The following is a 7,500-nucleotide window of genomic DNA, read 5'->3' on the forward strand; positions in this document are numbered from 1 at the left end:
CGGCGAGCGGCGAACAGCGAGCGAAGCGAGAGGCAGCACCGTCCCTGCTATACGAAAGCCCCATCCAGCCCTGTGCCACCCGGGGGGTTCCAGGGTGCTGAGATGGCTGACATTTTGCTCCGCTCACGACGGTCACCGCGCGACGCAAGAACAGGCCAAAAACTGGCCAAAACGGCCCAAAAACGGGCCAAAACTGGCCATTTTTGGCTGCGCGAGCGAGCGGCGAGCGGCGGACAGCGAGCGAAGCGAGAGGCAGCACCGTCCCTGCTATACGAAAGCCCCATCCAGCCCTGTGCCACCCGGGGGGTTCCAGGGTGCTGAGATGGCTGACATTTTGCTCCGCTCACGACGGTCACCGCGCGACGCAAGAACAGCCCAAAAACAGGCCAAAACGGCCCAAAAACGGGACAAAACTGGCCATTTTTGGCTGCGCGAGCGAGCGGCGAGCGGCGGACAGCGAGCGAAGCGAGAGGCAGCACCGTCCCTGCTATACGAAAGCCCCATCCAGCCCTGTGCCACCCGGGGGGTTCCAGGGTGCTGAGATGGCTGACATTTTGCTCCGCTCACGACGGTCACCGCGCGACGCAAGAACAGCCCAAAAACAGGCCAAAACGGCCCAAAAACGGGCCAAAACTGGCCATTTTTGGCTGCGCGAGCGAGCAGCGAGCGGCGGACAGCGAGCGAAGCGAGAGGCATCACCGTCCCTGCTATACGAAAGCCCCATCCAGCCCTGTGCCACCCGGGGGGTTCCAGGGTGCTGAGATGGCTGACATTTTGCTCCGCTCAAGATGGTCACCGCGCAACGCAAAAACAGGCCAAAAACTGGCCAAAACGGGCCAAAACTGGCCATTTTTGGCTGCGCGAGCGAGCGGCGAGCGGCGAACAGCGAGCGAAGCGAGAGGCAGCACCGTCCCTGCTATACGAAAGCCCCATCCAGCCCTGTGCCACCCTGTCACGAACGGTCGTCGCGCACCCGCAACAACTCCGTTCAACGAACCGTTCGTCGCTCGCACCCGCATGTACAGCTGCTTGACAGCATGTTTTCTTATGGTTTTGGGTCATTTTGCTTGTAAATATGTAAGTTCGAACAAGCTGCAGCATTGCAAAGCGACCGTTCACCAAACCGAGCAAAACAGCCCCAAAACAGCCCAAAACGGAGCCATTTTCGCGTGCCGCGGGAGGTGAGCGGAGTGCTGCCTCCGCTCACCAAAATGTCAGCCAGCTCAGACCCCAGGAACCCCCCGGGTGGCACATGGCTGGATGGGGCTTCGGTTATATACCGGGCGTTGAACACTCTTTCGCAAGTTCGCACGTGACCTTTACGGGAACTTGGTGTTGCGTCCGGGACCAGGTGAGCGGCTGTTTGTGGGCTTGCAGCTGTTCGTTCATCCTTAAAAGCCTTGTTTTCCTCCCTCTCCCTCTTTTCTCTTGTGCACACAAGGTGTTCGACGATTTGCTTGTAAAGCTTCCCTTTTCGCGAGACTTCGGGACTTGTCCGTTGCTCGTTCTTTCGATCTAACTTTCTTTCTCTTTTACAGGTCCTTCGGGACCTGCGAGAGGTTACAAAGTGGCTGATCCTTGCGGAGCAAGATCGCAAGGGCAAAGCGCGACTTAGGCAACGCAAGCTAAGTTCGCGTCTTTGCAACGAGGGTGACCCGCGACTTAGGCAACGCAAGCTAAGTTCGCGTCTTCGGCCGCAAGGGTGCCTCACGCCTTAGGCAATTCCAGCTAAGGTCGTGACATTGTGGTATCAGAGCGGGCAAGCTCTTCGATCGAACAGCGAACGAACTTCGCAACTTCGCCATGGCAAAGCATCGTGGCGAATCAAGCAAGACGGGGCAAGCCGGAACCTTGCCCCAAGCAGCCGCAGGTGGGCTGCATGTGCACACTCGCTCTCATGCTGTTGGAGCCGCTCACGAGGATCGCGGCAGCGAACAGGATGAGCGAGAAGTTGGCAACTCTCCGCGAGCGGAGGAAGCGCAATCTGGTGCGCTAACAGGAAAAAAGAGTCATAAGGAGAGACTCACGACGGCGGAAACCCGCCTAGATGTTCTGGAAGCGAGCATGGAGGAACTCTACCATGGCCAACAAAGACTTGTTGGGGTAGAGAGCTCGCAAGAGGAAGCGGAGTCCAGGATCGACAAGGTCGAGGCCCTAGTCGACCGACTGTCCGATGACACCAAGGACTCCGTGCAGCACTTGCAAGACGTTGTGGCGGAACTCACGGCGAAGGTGGCTATGCTCACAAGAATGCTAAATGCGGGAGGAGGCAACACCCGCGTTGCACCGCCACAAAACTTGAGGGCACCTGAGCCCCATGGATACGGAGGGGCCAGAGATGCCAAGGAGCTCGAGAACTTTCTGTTCGACATGGAGCAATACTTCCGAGCTACGAGGCCCGATTCTGAAGATACCAAAGTTTCAATAGCAACAATGTATCTGAATGGAGATGCGAAACTTTGGTGGCGAACTCGTTGGGAGGAGATCCAACAAGGTCGGTGTCGAGTCGACACATGGGAAGACTTGAAGCGGGAGTTGAGAACTCAGTTCCTACCGGAGAACACAGAGTTCGTCGCAAGAAGGAAGTTGAGACAACTCCGCCAAAGTACCACCATCCGAGACTATGTAAAGCAGTTTTCTGCACTGATGCTGGACATACAGGACATGTCCGAGAAGGACAAGTTGTTCAGCTTCCTTGATGGTCTGAAACCATGGGCTCAGCAAGAGCTGAATCGAAGGAATGTTACCGACGTGGTCGGGGCAATTGCAGCTGCAGAAAGGCTCACCGACTTCGTTTCCTCTGAAGACCCAGCGAGAAGGAAACAATCTTCAAGCAATCGCCCTCCAAAACATTCTCGAGGGAAAGATCTTGGGGGCGAACAGAAGAAGAAGAGCTCCCACAAAGGGCCGAACCCAAAAGGCAAGGCCTCAAAACCTGGAGGATGCTTCTTGTGCGGAGGACCGCACATGGTAAGGGAGTGCCCACAGAAGCAGGCACTCAACGCTTTGACAGCTTCCATCCACCCTCCCCGATCGGACAAGGGCAAAGCTGTTGCTCTTAGTTCGAGCAGCTCAGAATCCAGTAGCGACGAGGAGGAGTCGCAAGGACCCCGAATGGGAGCAATGCGTCTGTTGAACGCTATACGGGGTCAAGTGGGGGAGAACACGAAGACGAAGGCACAAAAAGCAGGAAGCAGCGAACTAATGTATGTGGACATTAAGCTAAATGGCCAAACGACCCGTGCAATGGTGGACACGGGCGCTACCCACAACTTCATAGCCGATCGCGAAGCACAGCGACTTGGGTTGACATTGGAGAAGAGCCCAAGCCGAATGAAGGCGGTGAACTCGGAGGCCAGGCGAATCTCTGGGTTGGCGAAGGGTGTTCCTATCAAAATCGGGACTTGGAGCGGTAACACCAACATGATGGCCGTGCCACTGGACGACTTCCAAGTGATTCTTGGAATGGAGTTTATGCATGCGGCGAAGTTGGTGCCGATGCCGTTCTTAAACTCCCTATGTATGATGGGAGGCGATGACCCCTGCGTGGTTCCCGTCTCTCGGAGAGGAACCAAGGAGCCCCAACACATTTCGGCCTTACAATTGAAGAAAGGGGTGCGAAAGGGCGAACTGACATTCGTGGCTGCTATGAAGCTAGAGCCACTCAACGAAGAGGCCATTCAAGAACCTGCTGTAGTGGCGAACGTCTTGAAGGAGTTCGAAGACGTTATGCCACCCGAGTTGCCGAAGACTCTCCCACCACGCAGAGGCGTGGATCACAGTATCGAGCTGGAGCCAGGAGTGAAGCCTCCAGCGAGACCACCCTACCGCATGCCCCCGCCAGAGTTGGCCGAACTCAGGAAGCAGTTAGGTGAACTGCTAAGCGGTGGTCTCATCCGCAGCTCAAAAGCACCTTTCGGAGCTCCAGTTCTCTTTCAGAAGAAACAAGATGGGAGCCTCCGATTATGCGTCGACTATCGAGCCCTCAACAAAGTAACGGTGAAGAACAAGTATCCCATCCCGCTCATCGCGGACTTGTTCGACCAACTGGGCAAGGCCAAGTATTTCTCAAAACTCGACCTTCGGTCGGGGTATTGGCAGGTGCGCATTGCTGAAGGCGACGAAGCGAAGACTACCTGTGTGACCAGGTATGGAGCATTTGAGTTCTTGGTGATGCCTTTCGGCTTAACCAACGCTCCGGCCACATTCTGTACTCTCATGAACCAACTATTCAAGGAGTATTTGGATAAGTTCGTGGTCGTCTACTTGGACGATATCGTCGTCTACAGCCAAACGCTCGAGGAGCACGTCAAGCACCTTCGGACGATTTTCAAGGTTCTCAGGGAGAACACTTTGTTCGTAAAAAGGGAGAAATGCTACTTTGCTCAAACTGAGATCCTATTCTTAGGGCATCGAATCGGTGGTGGCTCCATTCGGATGGACAAGTCGAAGGTGCAAGCAGTTGCGGAATGGCGAACACCAAAGAAGGTGCCAGAGTTGAGATCCTTCCTTGGATTCGTCAACTACTATCGACGCTTCATTTCAGGATATTCGAAGCGGGCAACCCCACTGACGGAGTTGCTGAAGAAGGAGCAGCCTTGGAAGTGGTCTGACAAATGTGAGATAGCATTCCAAGATCTGAAGGCTGCTGTTCTGGAAGAACCAGTGCTCAAATTGCCAAACTATGGAGAGCCCTTTGAAGTCCATACCGATGCTTCGGACTTTGCTATTGGTGGAGTACTCATGCAAGAAGGTCATCCGGTGGCCTACGAGAGCCGCAAACTCAACGAGACCGAGAGGCGGTATCCAGTGCATGAGAAGGAGATGACAGCGGTGATCCACTGCCTACGAGTTTGGCGACACTACCTCCTCGGGTCACGATTTATGCTGAGAACAGACAACATCGCCCTGAGTTATTTCCAAACTCAGAAGAAGCTCTCCCCAAAGCAAGCACGGTGGCAGGACTTCCTGGCTGAATTTGATATGGCAATGGAATACAAGCCCGGGAAGGCGAATGTCGTGGCCGATGCGCTGAGTCGGAAGGTGGAGTGCGTGAATGCTGCACAACTGGAGGGCAGAGGCCAAACAAGTCAGTTACATTCCAACTTCCTTTCTCGAATCAGAGATGGACTGTATAGTGATCCCCAGGCAGTTATCCTGATGCAGCTCATCAAAGAAGGCAAGGCACGACGATTTTGGGTCCAGGAGGGACTTGTTTACACAAAAGGGAATAGAGTTTATGTTCCCCGAGTGGACAATTTAAGGCGTGAACTCTTGAAAGAGTGTCACGATTCCCTTTGGGCTGGACATCCCGGCATTCACAGAACATTGGCTCTCGTGGAGAGGGCCTTCTACTGGCCAAAGATGGGGATTGATGTGGAGGAGTATGTTCGAACATGCCTTACTTGCCAACAAGACAAGGTGGAGCAACGGAAGCCGGTGGGACTTTTGGAGCCGTTGCCTGTACCAGAAAGGCCATGGGAGAGCATTTCCTTAGACTTCATATCTAGCTTGCCGCCTGTAGGGGGACTTGGATCGATACTTGTGGTGGTCGATCGGTTTTCAAAGTATGCAACTTTCATTGCTGCTCCCCTACACTGTTCAGCTGAAGAGGCGGCCAGACTGATGATGAAGGGTGTAGTGAAGTATTGGGGAGTCCCACACAATATTGTTAGTGATCGAGACGCTCGGTTCCTGGGACGATTCTGGACCGAGCTATTCAAATTGTTGGGGTCAAAGTTATACTTCTCTACAAGCCTCCACCCCCAGACGGATGGTCAAACTGAAAGAATAAATTCGCTCTTAGAGCAGTATCTCCGGCACTACGTGAGTGCCAATCAACGAGATTGGGTGAAGCTGTTGGACATCGCCCAATTCTCCTACAACTTGCAGCGGAGCTCTGCATCCAACAAGAGCCCCTTCGAAATTATCACAGGACAACAACCGTCGACTCCGCACACTATGGCAATTGGTTATACTGGGAGTAGTCCATCAGCCTACCATTTCGCAAAGGAGTGGCATCGAAATGCCGATATTGCGCGGGCTTACTTGGAGAAGGCGGCAAAACGGATGAAGAAGTGGGCAGACTTGGGAAGGCGACCACAAGAGTTCAAAGTTGGCGATTTGGTGTTGGTAAAGCTCCAACCAGCATCACTCCAATTCTTCAGGAAAAGAGTCCACAAAGGATTGGTGCGTAAGTATGAAGGGCCCTTCCCAATTATCAGCAGAGTAGGCAATGTTTCTTACAAGTTGCAGCTGCCGGCGTGGTTCAAAATTCACAACGTTCTTCACGCCAGCAACCTGAAGGCCTACCATTCGGATCCGCAAGATGCTTCTCGAAGTATTCCAACTCGGCTACCTCCCATCACAGCCTCCTACGAGAAGCGAGTGGAAACCATTCTGGCGGATCGCAAGATAAAGCTACCCAACGGAGCGGAGCAGACAGAGTACTTGGTGAAGTGGCGAAAGCTTCCCCGAACTGAAGCCAGTTGGGAGCCTGAAGACGCCCTGCGACATGAAGAAGAAGTCATCAACAACTACCAACAAGCGTCGACGAGGGCGTCGACAGTTTAAGTGGGGGAGAATGTCACGAACGGTCGTCGCGCACCCGCAACAACTCCGTTCAACGAACCGTTCGTCGCTCGCACCCGCATGTACAGCTGCTTGACAGCATGTTTTCTTATGGTTTTGGGTCATTTTGCTTGTAAATATGTAAGTTCGAACAAGCTGCAGCATTGCAAAGCGACCGTTCACCAAACCGAGCAAAACAGCCCCAAAACAGCCCAAAACGGAGCCATTTTCGCGTGCCGCGGGAGGTGAGCGGAGTGCTGCCTCCGCTCACCAAAATGTCAGCCAGCTCAGACCCCAGGAACCCCCCGGGTGGCACATGGCTGGATGGGGCTTCGGTTATATACCGGGCGTTGAACACTCTTTCGCAAGTTCGCACGTGACCTTTACGGGAACTTGGTGTTGCGTCCGGGACCAGGTGAGCGGCTGTTTGTGGGCTTGCAGCTGTTCGTTCATCCTTAAAAGCCTTGTTTTCCTCCCTCTCCCTCTTTTCTCTTGTGCACACAAGGTGTTCGACGATTTGCTTGTAAAGCTTCCCTTTTCGCGAGACTTCGGGACTTGTCCGTTGCTCGTTCTTTCGATCTAACTTTCTTTCTCTTTTACAGGTCCTTCGGGACCTGCGAGAGGTTACAAAGTGGCTGATCCTTGCGGAGCAAGATCGCAAGGGCAAAGCGCGACTTAGGCAACGCAAGCTAAGTTCGCGTCTTTGCAACGAGGGTGACCCGCGACTTAGGCAACGCAAGCTAAGTTCGCGTCTTCGGCCGCAAGGGTGCCTCACGCCTTAGGCAATTCCAGCTAAGGTCGTGACAACCCGGGGGGTTCCAGGGTGCTGAGATGGCTGACATTTTGCTCCGCTCACGACAGTCACCGCGCGACGCAAGAACAGGCCAAAAACTGGCCAAAACGGCCCAAAAACGGGCCAAAACTGGCCAT

This window comes from Musa acuminata, unplaced genomic scaffold (assembly GCF_036884655.1).
Source record: "Musa acuminata AAA Group cultivar baxijiao unplaced genomic scaffold, Cavendish_Baxijiao_AAA HiC_scaffold_1136, whole genome shotgun sequence".
In the NCBI taxonomy this organism is placed as follows: Eukaryota; Viridiplantae; Streptophyta; class Magnoliopsida; order Zingiberales; family Musaceae; genus Musa; species Musa acuminata.